The 17,956-nt window shown below is 36.7% G+C and overlaps 1 pseudogene; it reads right to left on the reverse strand.

Moving 5' to 3' along the window:
• Nucleotides 1–1,276: 1,276 nt before the first annotated feature.
• LOC143662427 (sulfotransferase 1 family member D1 pseudogene) overlaps nt 1,277–17,956 on the reverse strand; it is a 129,326-nt pseudogene continuing 112,646 nt past the window's right edge.

The following is a 17,956-nucleotide window of genomic DNA, read 5'->3' on the forward strand; positions in this document are numbered from 1 at the left end:
CAGAACCCAGACACTCCAGAGCCCATTTAAACATTCCCTGAGCATCTCCATCTCAACATACATAAATTTTGCTTACAATAAACACCAAGCTTGTTTATTTATCTGTATTCATTTTTGTGGTGTATGACATTACCTAGTGTTTTTGCAGTTCCCTGAAACAGACAAGACATATTTTTTTACCTATATGTTTTTGCACATGCTGGTACATCTGCCAGGAATATTCCCCTAGACCCATTTCACCTAGCTAACACTTTCTGTCATTAAGATCTCAGCTGAAATGTTATTTTCTTTAGAAAACATTTATCAGATCCTCAAGTCTAGGATAGCAGCACTACTGCATGCTATTTTCTTACCCTGTTTACTTGTCTGTAACACCTCTAGACTGTGAGTTCCTTAAGGCCTGAGGCAGTGTCTTGTTTACTACTGTATTAACAGAGCCTGGGATATAGTAGGTGCCATATGTTCCCTGAATAATTGAACAAAACTAGAACCCTGAGACTCATAACAGACCCCTCTTTCTGTTTTACACCACAATGCACCCGTTCTGTTGATTTAACTTCTTAAATATCTATCAAATCAGGGCCTTTGCCTTCTTCTCCTAATTTGATCTCTTTCTTTCTTTTTTTTTTTTTGGTAACATATTTATTGACTCCTTTTTATTGTTATTTTAGATCACTAACATATAAATTATCAACAGAAGATTATGATTACCAAATCCAAAAGTTAGTCTATGATAAACCATTTTGAGGTAATAAATGAATTTTATTGAAGTCTTTTCACAAAAAAGCTATTGATCTTATGCTACACTATATCACTCCTAATAAATAACAGAGAAATTATAGGCTTTTAGTGGGGAATTTTGGGTTCTAATCTGTTTTGGAATCTCCCTTAAATATCTTCTTTGTGAGGCCAATGACTTAAAACGTATCTTTCATTGCATTAAAATAAAGCTGGTATCTTTATAGCTTTTTAAACTTCATTTCAGGGTTTACTTTTTAAGAATACCAAAACATTGTGGAATGTACTTAAAATCATAGAGACAGTATTAGATTTTCCAATGTGGGCTTTGAAATTCTTTGACTGCTCTTTTAAAAGCCAAGGATCTAAGTAATTAAGGAAACATCACATACAGACTTTTCTTTCACTAAAAGCTTGGAGGAATTGTTTCCTTTTAATTTAGGTGCCTGCTAAAGGATTTGTAGAAAGAGCAAATATTCCTCAGATCTCTGATAGAAACTGCAGTGAATACCCTTACATTATCTTTTCATAATCTTTTTCAGATCTCTCCCATTGGGCTATAGTGAACTGATTCTCCCAGTTCACCTTCATCAAAGTTCACCTTTGCAGCCATGAATTTGTCCCGGAACTCCCCCCGGATGCCAGGTTTTGGGTGCATTTTTGCCATCTGGTAGAAATAAAACTAAGAGACAGCTACATTGTTGACATTCCAAGTCACATAAATCAACTTGCAGTCATTCTTCCAAAATGAAGAAGGAATAAGTTGAGCAGGATGGTGTGTTTTCACTAATCAAAGACAATTGCATGTTTTTCAACAGTTAATGCCATTTGAGAATACAGAGACTATCAATTCCATGAATGGCCCTTGTCTGCATATTGCATCCCCTTTACATTTCTCAGCATCCCCATTGTTATAGATCAAATCCAATATTTCACTGATCCAGGTTGTTCCAGATTTGGGATAGGTGGAGATCAAAAGCTCATCTGGTTGGGTCTGAAATGACTCCACCTGGGACCTCTCCTCAACAATGCTCCAAAACAGGGGGATATCCAGAACATCCACCAACTCCCTTCTTGCATGCAAGAAGACATGTAGCTTCTTATCCACATTTTTTTTTTTGCATGGGCAGGCACTGGGAATCAAACTCGGGTCTCTGGCATGGCAGGCAAGAACTCTGCCTGCTGAGCCACTGTGGGCTGCCCTTTTATTCACTTTTGATAGAAATTTCAAGGCTGCGTTATGTGTTCAAATTAAGGCATCATCAGGCGATGCTTTCTCCTAGAAGAACAGCTGCTGGCGATCCTGGACTCCTCCAACACATGGCGAGGCACATGGTTGCATTTGCTGATCCCACCTTCCCTTCAGGGTTTCATTGCTTTCAGCTTCTTGCCTCTGTAGCTTTCTGTCCCTAATCTTTATTTATTGATAGATTATTGCAATGGTCTTCTAGTTTGCGTTCCTGCTTCTAGTCTTGGTCCTATGAAATTCATTGTATATGTTGGCTCAGAATTTTCTTTCTAAAATATAACTCTGCTCATGCTGCTAACCTGCTCAAAATCCTTCCATGGCTTCCCAAATACCAGTTGTGTCAAACTATAAAGCACAACATTCAGGATTCTTCATGGTTTGTCCTTTACTACATTTCCATACCTATCTCTTACCTCCCATACACCCAAATTACTTCCAAGTCCTGCCAAACTTGTCATAGTTCCCCAAATGTGTCATTTTCACTCTCTTGTTCCTTAGCCCACTCTTCTTTATGCTTAAAAATACCCAGTTGAGGCGGGCCGCGGTGGCTCAGCGGGCAAGAGTGCTTGCCTGCTATGCCGGAGGACCCCGGTTCGATTCCCGGCCCCAGCCCATGTAAAAAACAAACAAACAAACAAAATATAATAAAACAAGAAAATGTTTAAAGATGTTTCCCTTTCTTCCTCCCTTCCTTCCTTCTATCCTTCCTTCCTTCTCTGTCTTTCCTTCCCTTCCTCCCTCTCTCAAAAAAAAAAAAAAAAAAAAAAAATACCCAGTTGAAAAGTTATCCACCAAAGAAAAGTTCTGGCAACAGATGATGGTGATGACAGCACAACATTGGAACATAATTAACAGCACTGTGGTATATATTGGAATGTGGTTAAAAGGGAAAATTGTAGGTCATTTGCATGTTACCAGCATAGAAATTAATAACAACAACATACTAGTGTACAACACAGAGAATGCTATTATAAATCAGGAACTATAGTTAATAGTACAATTATCAAAATATTCTTTCATCAATTGTGACAAATGTACAGCACTAATGCAAGGTTTTAAAAATAAGGGAATATATGGGAAGTCTGTATTTTCTGCATGATTTTCCCATAAACTTATAACTTCTGTATTAAAAAATTAAATAAAAAAGTTATCCATTGTGACTTTGCTTAGGTTTTTCATCCTCCGGTGGGGCTCCCTTAACTTCTTTAGATCAAATAAGGTTCCCTTGCTCTGTGTCCTCGTATAATCTTCTGCACAGCTCTTTATTTTAATGTGAGCTAGAAACTCCAAAGGACCTTTGGTCACTTTCATGTATGGAATTTTTAAGACTGATGTCCTGATGTTACTCTACAGCAATTTATCTTTCCAACTGAAGTCATTCCCTTAGATATTCTTAACATGGAAGGCTAATGCTAAACTTTCCTCACATTTCTTCAGGACTGTTATCCATTACTACAGATTGAATGCCTTCAGTCTGCTGAATATTAAGTATCAAAAGAGAAGAAAGGCTTCTTCCCGGAGCATGTCACCATGTTTCCTTTATAAATATACTTGTTCCTCACTGTTGTTCTTACAGACACTTATTTTTTTCACCCTCTGTGTTCTCCTAGGATTTCATTCTTCTGCCTGCCTGGATGAGAGAGAACTAATGATAGCCTGGCAGGTTTTGATAGCTACCAGAAGAGATAAAAGAGATACTTCACTGGGCAGTTATGCCAGTTCATACCTTCAACTATGTGTTGGGATTCTGATCTGATGTGCTTCTTTCTAGTGCTAAAAAGACTGCTATGCAGGAGACCTCACTTCATTCCGTTAATTCATTTATTCCATTCCTAAATAATTATGACAATTATTAGGTGTTAAGGGTATATAAATTAATAAGGCAGAACTCCTACCCCCAGAGTACCTATAGATTAGTAAGGAATATAGATAAATTTTTAAAAATACGTGCTCTTGTTGTTTGAACATGAAACTATTCCTCAAAGACAAGCTTGAGCAATTATAGGTATTGGGGAGAGTCAGGAATAAAAGATGATGGTTCTGCAATAAAGTCACTACCCTCCTCACTACATGGGACATGACACCCAGGGGTATAAGTCTCCCTGACAGTGTGGAACATGACTCCCAGGGCTGAGCCTGGTCCTGGCATCTTGGGATTGACAATGCCTTCTTGACCAAAAGGCAAAAGAGGAGTGAAACAAAGTATAGAGATTTCAAGTAGAGTTTGAAAAGTCATTCTGGAAGTTATTCTTATGCAAGCTTCAGCCAAATTTTGCAAATTGCCACAGTATGCCAAGCCCAAACCAAGCATTCTTGAAAGTCCTAAAAATATACCCCAGACTCTATCTAAGACTCTATAAAAGTTTTACCTATTAAGTTTATTTTTTTCAGAAACTTAAAACCTCCAGATGGCTCCTAATGCCAGATAAGCCCTGAGACCTGGAGGTACCAATCTCTCCAAGAACATCAACCAATTTCATTTCTCTACCCCATAATGTTGACACCCATTTTCAGCATGAAGAAGTTGGAATTGTCCTTGACCATACATATATCCCTGAAGATTGAGAGAATGATTAAATGAGAGGCAGGAGTTGCAACTGAGAAGTCAGGATTTAACAAGTGATTATGACTACTGATTAATTATATAGACATTTCTTTTTAGTTTCTAGTGTATTAGAATAGCCAAGAAGAAAATACCTAAAATTGTTGAACTGAAATCCAGTAGCCTTATCTTTGATAATGATTGTAAAAAGCTTGTGACTGACACCCCCTTTATCCAGTGTATGGGTAAATGGGTAATAAAATAAAGACATGCATGAAAAAAATAACTTGGGAATATGGGTAAAAATACCCCTACGTAAACTATGGATAACAGCTAATAGTACTAATCTTTCATCAATTGTAACAAATGTAACTACTTAAAAAACAGTAGAATTACAAAAAGATGCTATCGTAAATTTTAGCAAACTTTCCTCACCAATGTGGAGGAGATATATGGGAATCCTATATTTTAGGTACGATTTTTCTGCAAATCCACAATTTCGCTACTAAAACATTTTTTTTAAAGATGGTCACTTAGGATTTGGCTATATTGAGCTTGAAGAGCTTGTGTGACATTCAGGTAGAACACATACCCATTACAAGTATGGGTTGCAGGAAACAGTCCTGCATCTGGACTGGGGTTCTCTGGGAGAGAGAGGATGTTTGAAGCTGTGTGACAGGTAATATGAAGAAAGTTAATGGCAGCAATAAGGAAAGAATATTAAAGGGAAAAGAGACCCAGCAAAAGAGAGAGGCAAAGTGATTGCAGAAAGAACTTTTTGGGGTGTGATGCTTGGAGGTGACATTTCAGAAGGTGAAAAAAAGAGGCTTGTAAAGAAAAGAGTGGTTTCCAGAGTCAGGTGCTGCTGAGAGGTTGGTAATGGAATGTAGGAGAGAATCCTTTGGTTTTTGCAGGTAGGAGGACATAGGTAATCATTGTCTGAGCAGACAGAGTGAGGTGTAGGGACAGCAACCAGGTAATGGTTGGAAGGACACCATGTTCTAGTTTGGTAGCTGCTGGAATGTGATATACCAGATACAGAATGGCTTTTAAAGGGGGAATTTATTAAGTTGCAAGTTTACAGTCTTAAGGCCATGAAGTTGTCCCAATTAATACAAGTCTTTAAAAATGTCCAAATTAAAGCACCAACAAGAGGTTTACCTTTACTCAAGAAAGGTCGATGACTTTCAGAGTTTCTCTCTCAACTGGAAAGGCACGTGGCAAACATGGCAACATCTGCTAGCTTTCTCTCCAAGCTTCTTGTTTCATGAAGCTCCCACAGAGCATTTTCCTTCTTCATCTCCAAAGATCTCTGGCTGCATGGGCTCTCGTGCTTCTTGTGGCTCTGTTCCCTCATGGCTTTCTCGTGGCTCAGAGGTGTTCTTCAAAATATTTCCTCTTTTAAAGGATTCCAGTAGACTAATCAAGACCCACCTGGAATGGATGGAGTCACATCTCTCGCTCAATAAAGGTTAATACCCATAATTGGGTGAGTCACATCTCCATGGAGATAATCTAATCAGGTTTTCCAATCGACAGTGCTAAATAGGGATTAGAAGAAAGGGTTGCTCTTACAAGATTGGATTAAGATTAGCAATGACTCTTCTAGGGGGACATAATCCTTTCAAGCCTGCACATCACCCTAAGGTTAGGAAGTTCAGAGGGTGATGACAGGTGATTGCCAAGGATCATGAGTATGAATGGAAGAAGACCAACAGAGGAGTTGTCAGGACAAACCTGACTAAAGAAGCCCCCCTCCTTCTTTTAAACACATGAAAGATATGAGTTGTGTACATGCTCAGAGCAGCCAATGATATGTAAGATATGGCACACACCAGAAACAGAGGAAAGAGCTGATAGAACAAGGTGTCAGAGAGTCAGGGGGAGATGATATCAGGGCTCCCATTTCACATAAATGGGTGGGTGAGGGAGAAATTCAAATGGATGCACAGCAGCACTGGAATGCCCGGGGATCTCAGGTGGCCTTGCAAACTCTGTCTAGCTCTCTTCAATTACATTGTGTAAAGATCATAGTAGAAGATTTTATTTATTTTTTAGTTCAAGTCAGCAAATAAGAAAACCATTTCTCTGAGTGCTGTAGAAGTAGTTTCAAATATTCATCTCTTTTAGAACTGTTCTCTTTGGTTCTCTCTGGACTGCCGAGATCACTTAACTGATGCACTGAGAATGTTCCACTGCCCGCACTCCACTCATCACCCCAAATGAGCTCCGGCTGCTCTGTGAGCAGGGCAGGGGCTATTTGCAGTTCTGAAATCAGGTTGAAAATTAGATCAGCACAGCAGTGTATTTTGTGGTCAAACGTCTCTGATCTTTTCCTCCTACAAATAATCCATAACTCACTCCTAAAATAATGCCATTCAAAATCTAGTGATAATAGAAAATCCTGTCCTCCTTATTTAAAATAAAATCCATTGTAGTTTGACCAGCTGACCATTATAAGTTTTCATTATGTAACCAAAGGCTGTTTAATTTGAACAAGTACTTAATATCTTTAGATTGTGGTGAATAAATGCTTTCTAAATAGAGTAGCATGTTGTACCCTTGTGGATCAATAATATTATAATGGAGAGTGAAGATTATAGTATTGTGCCCAGTGGAGGGTAAGCAGTTTCCCTCAAGGGCAGAATTCTGCATGTTGGGGAGTTTTGTGGGGATAGAGTCGGGTGTCTGGGGCAATTAGAGCTTTGGCTCATGCTGTTTTCTCGTCTGGAATGCTGCTTTTTCGGCTTTAAGATGGATGTGTCTCTTTCTGGAATTTTTCTATGAAACACCCAGAATGGGTAAGGTGCTCTCTGAACCTGTATCACACTTCACCCACAGAGCAGGGTAATGAAACTGCTGCCTTACCTGTCTGCTTCGCCTCACTGCCCTGTGTCTCGCTAACAATTGCATCACCTTGTGCTAGATAAGATTCCAGTTCAGAGCTGCTGTTTGATAACTGTATTCAATGGATAAATGAATGAGTGGTTTTGTCTAAATCTTGTGGTTTGGATTTGGAGAGTTACAAAAATAATATGCCCAATGAGATGTGAGTCTGACTTCTCACTGAGACTTGTTTTCTGCGTCATGAAAATCTTGTTCTTCTCAGCACAGCTAATACCAGAAACCTTTCTATAATCTGGTATCCTGTAAAATCCCATAGCTCAGAACACCTAGTGGTAGAATCTTGGCTGTCAGTTTAATAAGCAATTTTGTCTTTCTTTTGAGAATTTTCAACGTTTCTCATGATTTTTTTTTTTATTAATTAAAAAAAGAATTAACAAAACAATTAGAAATATTCCAATCTACATGTACAATCAGTAATTCTTAATAACATCACATAGTTGCATATTCATCATTTCTTAGTACATTTGCATCGATTTAGAAAAAGAAATAAAAAGACAACAGAATAAGAATTAAAACAATAATAGAAAGAAAAAAAACAAAAAAAACAAAAACAAAAAACCTATACCTCACATGCAGCTTCATTCAGTGTTTTAACATAATTGCATTACAATTGGGTAGTATTGTGCTGTCCATTTCTGAGTTTTTATATCCAGTCCCGTTGTACAGTCTGTATCCCTTCATCTCCAATTATCCCTTCTCTTTTTTTTTTTTTAATTAACAGAAAAAAAGAAATTAACCCAACATTTAGAGATCATACCATTCTACACATGCAATCATTAATTCTTAACATCATCACATAGATGCATGATCATCATTTCTTAGTACATTTGCATTGGTTTAGAAGAACTAGCAACATAACCGAAAAAGATATAGAATGTTAATATAGAGAAAAAAATAAAAGTAATAATAGTAAAATCAAAACAAAACAACACAAAACAAAACAAAACAAAAACCTATAGCTCAGATGCAGCTTCATTCAGTGTTTTAACATGATTACTTTACAATTAGGTATTATTGTGCTGTCCATTTTTGAGTTTTTGTATCTAGTCCTGTTGCACAGTCTGTATCCCTTCAGCTTCAATTACCCATTGTCTTACCCTGTTTCTAACTCCTGCTGAACTCTGTTACCAATGACATATTTCAAGTTTATTCTCGAATGTCCGTTCACATCAGTGGGACCATACAGTATTTGTCCTTTAGTTTTTGGCTGGATTCACTAAGCATAATATTCTCTAGGTCCATCCATGTTATTACATGGTTCATAAGTTTATCTTGTCTTAAAGCTGCATAATATTCCATCGTATGTATATACCACAGTTTGTTTAGCCATTCTTCTGTTGATGGAGATTTTGGCTGTTTCCATCTCTTTGCAATTGTAAATAATGCTGCTATAAACATTGGTGTGCAAATGTCCGTTTGTGTCTTTGCCCTTAAGTCCTTTGAGTAGATACCTAGCAATGGTATTGCTGGGTCGTATGGCAGTTCTATATTCAGCTTTTTGAGGAACCGCCAAACTGCCTTCCACAGTGGTTGCACCATTTGACATTCCCACCAACAGTGGATAAGTGTGCCTCTTTCTCCGCATCCTCTCCAGCACTTGTCATTTTCTGTTTTGTTGATAATGGCCATTCTGGTGGGTGTGAGATGATATCTCATTGTGGTTTTGATTTGCATTTCTCTAATGGCCAGGGACATTGAGCATCTCTTCATGTGCCTCTTGGCCGTCCGTATTTCCTCTTCTGAGAGGTGTCTGTTCAAGTCTTTTTCCCATTTTGTAATTGGGTTGGCTGTCTTTTTGTTGTTGAGATGAACAATCTCTTTATAAATTCTGGATACTAGACCTTTATCTGATATATCATTTCCAAATATTGTCTCCCATTGTGAAGGCTGTCTTTCTACTTTCTTGATGAAGTTCTTTGATGCACAAAAGTGTTTAATTTTGAGGAGTTCCCATTTATTTATTTCCTTCTTCAGTGCTCTTGCTTTAGGTTTAAGGTCCATAAAACCGCCTCCAGTTGTAAGATCCATAAGATATCTCCCAACATTTTCCTCTAACTGTTTTATGGTCTTAGACCTAATGTTTAGATCTTTGATCCATTTTGAGTTAACTTTTGTATAGGGTGTGAGAGATGGGTCTTCTTTCATTCTTTTGCATATGGATATCCAGTTCTCTAGGGACCATTTATTGAAGAGACTGCTCTGTCCCAGGTGAGTTGGCTTGACTGCCTTATCAAAGATCAAATGTCCATAGATGAGAGGGTCTATATCTGAGCACTCTATTCGATTCCATTGGTCGATATATCTATCTTTATGCTAATACCATGCTGTTTTGACCACTGTGGCTTCATAATATGCCTTAAAGTCAGGCAGCGCGAGACCTCCAGCTTCGTTTTTTTTTCCTCAAGATGTTTTTAGCAATTCGGGGCACTCTGCCCTTCCAGATAAATTTGCTTATTGGTTTTTCTATTTCTGAAAAATAAGTTGTTGGGATTTTGATTGGTATTGCATTGAATCTGTAAATCAATTTAGGTAGGATTGACATCTTAACTATATTTAGTCTTCCAATCCATGAACACGGTATGCCCTTCCATCTATTTAGGTCTTCTGTGATTTCTTTTAGCAGTTTTTTGTAGTTTTCTTTATATAGGTTTTTTGTCTCTTTAGTTAAATTTATTCCTAGGTATTTTATTCTTTTAGTTGCAATTGTAAATGGGATTCGTTTCTTGATTTCCCCCTCAGCTTGTTCATTACTAGTGTATAGAAATGCTACAGATTTTTGAATGTTGATCTTGTAACCTGCTACTTTGCTGTACTCATTTATTAGCTCTAGTAGTTTTGTTGTGGATTTTTCCAGGTTTTCGACGTATAGTATCATATCGTCTGCAAACAGTGATAGTTTTACTTCTTCCTTTCCAATTTTGATGCCTTGTATTTCTTTTTCTTGTCTAATTGCTCTGGCTAGAACCTCCAACACAATGTTGAATAATAGTGGTGATAGTGGACATCCTTGTCTTGTTCCTGATCTTAGGGGGAAAGTTTTCAATTTTTCCCCATTGAGGATGATATTAGCTGTGGGGTTTTCATATATTCCCTCTATCATTTTAAGGAAGTTCCCTTGTATTCCTATCTTTTGAAGTGTTTTCAACAGGAAAGGATGTTGAATCTTGTCGAATGCCTTCTCTGCATCAATTGAGATGATCATGTGATTTTTCTGCTTTGATTTGTTGATATGGTGTATGACATTAATTGATTTTCTTATGTTGAACCATCCTTGCATACCTGGGATGAATCCTACTTGGTCATGATGTATAATTCTTTTAATGTGTTGTTGGATACGATTTGCTAGAATTTTATTGAGGATTTTTGCATCTGTATTCATTAGAGAGATTGGTCTGTAGTTTTCTTTTTTTGTAATATCTTTGCCTGGTTTTGGTATGAGGGTGATGTTGGCTTCATAGAATGAATTAGGTAGTTTTCCCTCCACTTCGATTTTTTTGAAGAGTTTGAAGAGAATTGGTACTAATTCTTTCTGGAACGTTTGGTAGAATTCACATGTGAAGCCATCTGGTCCTGGACTTTTCTTTTTAGGAAGCTTTTGAATGACTAATTCAATTTCTTTCCTTGTGATTGGTTTGTTGAGGTCATCTATGTCTTCTTGAGTCAAAGTTGGTTGTTCATGTCTTTCCAGGAACCCGTCCATTTCCTCTAAATTGTTGTATTTATTAGCGTAAAGTTGTTCATAGTATCCTGTTATTACCTCCTTTTTTTCTGTGAGGTCAGTAGTTATGTCTCCTCTTCCATTTCTGATCTTATTTATTTGCATCCTCTCTCTTCTTCTTTTTGTCAATCTTGCTAAGGGCCCATCAATCTTATTGATTTTCTCATAGAACCAACTTCTGGCCTTATTGATATTCTCTATTGTTTTCATGTTTTCAATTTCATTTATTTGTGCTCTAATCTTTGTTATTTCTTTCCTTTTGCTTGCTTTGGGGTTAGCTTGCTGTTCTTTCTCCAGTTCTTCCAAATGGATAGTTAATTCCTGAATTTTTGCCTTTTCTTCTTTTCTGATATAGGCATTTAGAGCAATAAATTTCCCTCTTAGCACTGCCTTTGCTGCGTCCCATAAGTTTTGATATGTTGTGTTTTCATTTTCATTCGCCTCGAGGTATTTGCTAATTTCCCTTGCAATTTCTTCTTTGACCCAGTCGTTGTTTAGGAGTGTGTTGTTGAGCCTCCACGTATTTGTGAATTTTCTGGCACTCTGCCTATTATTGATTTCCAACATCATTCCTTTATGGTCCGAGAAAGTTCTCATGATTTTTTATTCTTCCTTTTTTTGACGTTGACTACAATGTGCCATGTAATAGTGCTATTAAAAAAACATATATATATAGACTATATATATATAGTACTATTTAAAATATATATATATAGTCTCCTATTTCCTTACTAGCCTGTAATCTATTTGAAAGCAAGGACTGCTTGCATTTTATTTTATTACTTCCAACAGTGCCTAACATGGTATTTTGCTAATAGGTAATGACTAATAAGTATTTATCATATCCCACTTCATCAGTAACTACCACTTTAATAGAGCAGCAAGATGCTAAGGGACTTTGGCAGAAATCACCCACTCTGGGCTTTTCCCTGCTGCTTCACTCCCCTCCAAGCTAAAGTTCCTAGGGAAGAAGACTAGTCTCATTGCTTGACGTCTGCTTAAACTGTCAATAGAAGTAACTCAGGAGGCTCTGAGTGTGTTATTAATTGGGAATATTTCTTTAGAACCCACTGCAACTGGAACCACAGTGGCCAGAGTTGATGGCATTAGAAGTGGGACCAAAGAATAGGGTGATCACCACTGAGTGATGCTTCCTTGCATCAGCATGCTCCTTGGTCACCAATGGGCAAGATGCCATGAGCTCTGGTTCCTGGTGGGAAGAGGCTGGCAATTGCTGAGCTAAGGCCATTCCATTTATTTACTAAGTGGACAAAACGATAGGAAGAGAAACCCAGCCAAATGGTAAGGACTTACAGGAAGAATCAGATGCTTTTCTGAACTAAAGCTTCGTCTTGGAGGAAAAAAAAAATCCCAACACTTATATTTAGAGATTTTATATTCTAATATACTTGGATCTACACATTAAATAACAGAATTCCATCAGTTGAAGTCTTTCGGGATACCTGCACTCTTTGAGACATGGTGAGATAGAGTTAAATGAAATGTGAGAAATTTGCAGTCTTGTTATGACAAAACATACCCATTTCAGCAAATAGATAATCTTATCTAAATATATAAGATTAAATAGTCAAATACCTATGTACATGAAAAGGGATGGGGCAAGGTGCATTCAAAGTCAATGCCATATATTGCTTTTGTCACATTATCTTCCTTGGTGTATTTAAAATATGTATGAGAGTGCATTCCACAGCAAAAATTGAATTTCAGCAATGCTTAACAGATAGATTAAGATGCATTATCTTTTCATTTACTGAAAAATGAATCAGTCACCCTAGAAAATTTTTCAACATCCATAAGATTTATAAAGCAGAACAAAATAACATTTCTATTTACATAGGGACTAAGAATACAATGATAAGCATGTTAATAGCTAATCATTTATCACAGTTAATAAATTAAGATATTTTGGAGAACCGTAGATTAGAAAACATTTTCTGCCAGACCCTAACATTTTCTTGAAATCTTTTAGGAGCTAGAAATGTGTTTAGAGCTTGTCTTAGTTATACAGTAAAATTAATACTGAAGAAAGAAGACATCCTTGTACTTTGAGACTATGTTCAAGGAAAGATTAAGAGGAAACTATTACAACTGAATTCAAAGTTTAATGATGTCTATAATAACAACATAAATTACACAGAAATATATGATTGTTGACTTAATTGTATTTGAGAGGCTGGTTAAAAATCCTTATGCATAATAATTAATGGTCAGTTTCAAAGTAACATCCTCAAATTATTTATTAATTACAAAGCGGAAAAATATCTTTAGAGTAGAGAAATCTGGTGGTAACCACCCAAGATTACCAATAGTGAATAAATAGACACATTATCTTAAGAAAAATGTTTAACCTCAGTCTAATCATCAGGAAACAATAAAGCAAATACAAATTCAGGGACTTCAAGACTATTATTCTGTACTCTTCAAAGATGTCAATGACTTGAAAATAAAAAGAAGTTGGGGGGTTTTATTCTAGATTAAAGAGATATGAAAACTAATTGCAATGTGTGGTCCTTGACAGAATATTGGTTGCTAAAACACACAAAATAAATAGCTAGAATGGACATTATCAGGACAATTGGAAATATAAGAATAAGGATTGTGTATTTGATTATGTTAGTTTATCAATATTAAATTATCTTGAGTGAGACAGTAGAATTATGGCTAGGGCGGGGGATGCCTTTTTTTTTAGGTAAACATTTAAGGTGTGATTACGACTGCAATTTACCCTCAAATTGATTAAAGAGACAGAGAAATAAATAGATAGAAGGTAAATATGTCAAAATCTAACAATGAATCTGATCTAAACCACAGAGTCTTCATATAGGCATTCATTGTACTATAATTTTTTCAACTTTCTGTGATTTGACATTTTTCAAAATATAAGGTTAGAAGGAACAAAAAGACTCTGTGTGGAGAAGAATCACCAGGAGAAATTATAAAAAATGCAAATTCCTGGCCTTTACCTCCAGAAATTCAGTGGATCTGAAGTGGGACCCACCTGGACAAGAGCTAAATAATAATAACACATGCATTGGAAGTATTGGTTTCCTGTACACTTCCAAATACGTTATTATTCTACTGAGTTGGTCCCTCGTATCCATCCCCTGGCCAAGGTGCCCCCAACGGGGCCAACAAAGACAGTCAAGGGAATAGAAATTTCTGGACTAGGTGGTCTAATGGGGTTATGGGGTCCGTCGTGTTGCCAATGAACACAAATCACAGGTGAAGGTTTCAGCTTGCCTTCCATTCATGGGGGAGAGTGCTTTCTCACGATTGTGCCCAGGCTCTCACTTGCTTATGGCAACTCTGGCTATCGGCAACAGGCACAACTCTACCTTCCTGCAAGAATGGTGGAGAAGGCTAAGATGCAAATACAGGAGACATGGATTTCCTTCGAATGGATCCAAGTGTGTCCGATCTGAGTTGCATTAATCTCTAAAAATTCATTTAAAAATGGAGATAAAATTCACGTATCATAAAATTCACCCTTTTGAAGTATAGACTTGTCAACTGCTTTTTATGACATTCATAAACTTATACAACCATCACCCTTGTCTAATTCCAGAATATTTCACCATCCCAAAAAGGAACCCTGTATCTATTAGCAGTAATTCCCCATTACCGCCCCCCTTCTAGCCCTGACAGCTACTAATCTACAGTCTGTCTCTATAGATTTACTTATTCTGGACATTTCATATAAATGGAATCATATAATATGTGATCTGTTGTGTCTAGCTTCATTCACTTACCATAATGTTTTTCAAGTTCATAAGTAGTAGCATGTATCAGAACTTCATTCCCTTTAATAGTTGAATAATATTCTATTGAATGCATATACCACATTTTGTCCATCCATTCACCAGTTGGTGGACATTTGTGTTGTTTCCACTTCATGCTTATTTTGAATAATGTTGCTGTGAATGTCTGTATACAAGTTTTTGTTTGGACATATGCTTTCAGTTCTCTTAGGTATATATCTGGAAATGGGAATTGCTGGGTCATGTGGTAACTGCATGTTAACTTTTTGAGGAATTGCCAAATTGCTTTCTACAGTGACTTCATTTTAAATTCCCATCAGCAATGTAGTAGGCTCCAGTTTCACAGCATTTTTGCAGCACTTTTTATTGTCTGCTTTTGTGGTTAAAGCTTTCCTCATGAATGAGAAGTGATACGTCCTTGTAGTTTTGATTTGCATTTCCCCCAATGACTAATGATACTGTGCATCTTTTCACATGTTTATTAGCCAATTGTATATCTTCTTTGGAGAAATGTTTATCCAAATCATTGGCCCATTTTAAAAATTGGGTTACTTTTCTTTTTCTTTTGAGTTGTAAGAGTTTTATAACATTCATTTTTAAGCAAGAGACTTTTGTGGTGAAAATAGAAAAATTATTCATATATACACTTCAGTTTTTTTTTAACTTTTTTATTAATTAAAAAAATACATTTCAGTTTTTGTGATGTAATGTTTATTCACATATACATTACATGTTTTAACCTTACACGTAATGGAGGAAAGGGGGACTTAGATATCACTTGTGTGTGTTAAATGAAAGGAAAAACTATAATGAGTATTGAGTAGAACCTCCTATTTTCATCTTCTCACCAAATTTTGACTGGAGTATATGACCAGCCCTAAATTCAGCCAATGCCATTTAAAGTGAATTGCTTTAACCCCGTTAGCAAACAGGACTGGCTTGTAAAAGGAAAAGGACATCTTATTTTACAACTTACATTTTCCACTGGCTCTGGGCTGGATGCATATAATTGATCCTTTTAGATTGACTGTTGACAATTTGATCAGTTCTTTGTGTCCAACATTAATGACAAAAACCAAAACAATTTGACCTACAAATATTGAACATGGTAGTGCTATGAAATGTAACACACATAAAGCAGTCTTGTAACAGCTAAACAACAAACCCATCAATAGGCTCAGGCAGGAGAAAGTCACAGAGAAAAAGCCATTTGAGTGACGGGGGCCTCCTTCCAGGTCAACTTCATCTAAAGAAATATTCTTAGATGAAAGAAAATATTCTTTCTTCATCTAAAATCCAGGGCACTATAAAAATTTTCCAGGACAACAGTAGGAGCTTCCTAATGGATTTGCACAGCCAAGTGAATGTTATATGAGCAGAAGTTATATAAAAATGGATTTTAAGCATTTAGTACTTTCTGGATTCCCCAGTTTTGTGAAACAGGAAAAAAGAGCAAAATCAGAGGAAAAAAATAGCGAAAACAAAAGAACTAGAAATCTAGGTGTTTAAATTTGTGTGGTTGAGTCTCAAAAATTCTGTCCACTGAGGACCAATTTTTGGATTAGTATAGGGACTCTAAGAACTTTTCCTGCTCTTTGATCCCAGAAAGTGACAAGTTAAGACAAGTCTCCTGACCTCAGAGATTATCACAAGCAGTTTTGTGCATCATGTTATAACTTATTAGCAGGTAAGGTAGCAAGCATTTATATTTTAAGAAATCTTGCTTTTCTTAACACAAGAAGTAACAATAAATTATTGCTACTAAAATTAATCTAGCAGAATTGAACTAATCGGCTTCTGGAAGGAAATAACTCCAGTTTGCTTTCCCAAGTATCTCTGAGAAAGAGGTTTGTTTATTATAGTAATTATGCTATCAGCATAAATTTAAAGAAAATTGCTAGGGGAAATTTGATGAAAATGGGCTTTAAGCACTCTTTGGACCCCACAATTTAAGCTTCCTTTGAATATGTTAATCTACAAAAACCTGGAGCTGAGATGTGGCATTTTTCCCCACTTATCTAAATTCATGTTGAGCATTGCGCACTGGTAGAGTCTGAAATGAGGAACAAACAGACACTTAAGCAGCAGATATTGCAGAAATATCCCATAAAGATGCAAGAGTCTGCATTAATCATCTGAGCGGGACAATGGGTGACCTTTTCTAATAAGTACTAGACCATCTAAAGCGAACATTAAATTCTACTGCAGCCCTATTTGCTGCATATCTGTGGCATCCATCACTGCTGAGATGTAAAAGTCCTGAATCTCTTGGAGTCTGGCAGTCATACTTCATGGAGAGAGAATGTTCCAAAGAGCACAGAAAACTTGTTCACCCCCAAATTTTGGCAACCTTAGGGTCATTATGGCTCCTTTTTTTTCTCATTATGAAAGCAGAGCAGCTGTTGAACAAGCAAGGTTAACAAACCTTGGAAAAACATTAATGTTAATTTGTTTTTAGAGCTTCCTTAAGCCCAAAAGTTGGAAGAAGATTATTTTATATGGACCCATTAGTCTTTCAATAGTCAAATCTGCAGAGCTACTTATATGATTTACTCTTTGGGTTTTAAGTAGATATTATCAAGGGTGGGCACCTGTTTAACTGGCATTTGGAGTCACTGGGGGCTGACGGGTTGGCCTAAAAAATACTTTGAACTAATGACCTGCAAAGAGGCTAGAGAGTCATGAAATTTCTGCTCAACTCCTGACATTTAAAAACCCTTTGAAATTAAGTGGTGAACAGCGTCTATGTTTATACAGAATCAAAACAAGGAAGTGGAAGAGGAAAGCTAAGTATAAAAGGTTATTTGGGTAAATTCAAACTTTAAAAGCAGAACATTTAGTCAACCAGATTTGAGCAGATACAATAAGAAAACAATGCGAATGGGCTTCGGACCAGTTAAATCTACTTCTTAGCCACCTAAAAGCTACTTGATCTTCTCTGACCCTCAGTTTCTTCATCTTGAAATTGTTAGAATGAGTATGACCTCCAGATTTAATATGAGGACTAAATATAATATGGGTCA

This window comes from Tamandua tetradactyla, chromosome 18 (genome assembly GCF_023851605.1).
Source record: "Tamandua tetradactyla isolate mTamTet1 chromosome 18, mTamTet1.pri, whole genome shotgun sequence".
In the NCBI taxonomy this organism is placed as follows: Eukaryota; Metazoa; Chordata; class Mammalia; order Pilosa; family Myrmecophagidae; genus Tamandua; species Tamandua tetradactyla.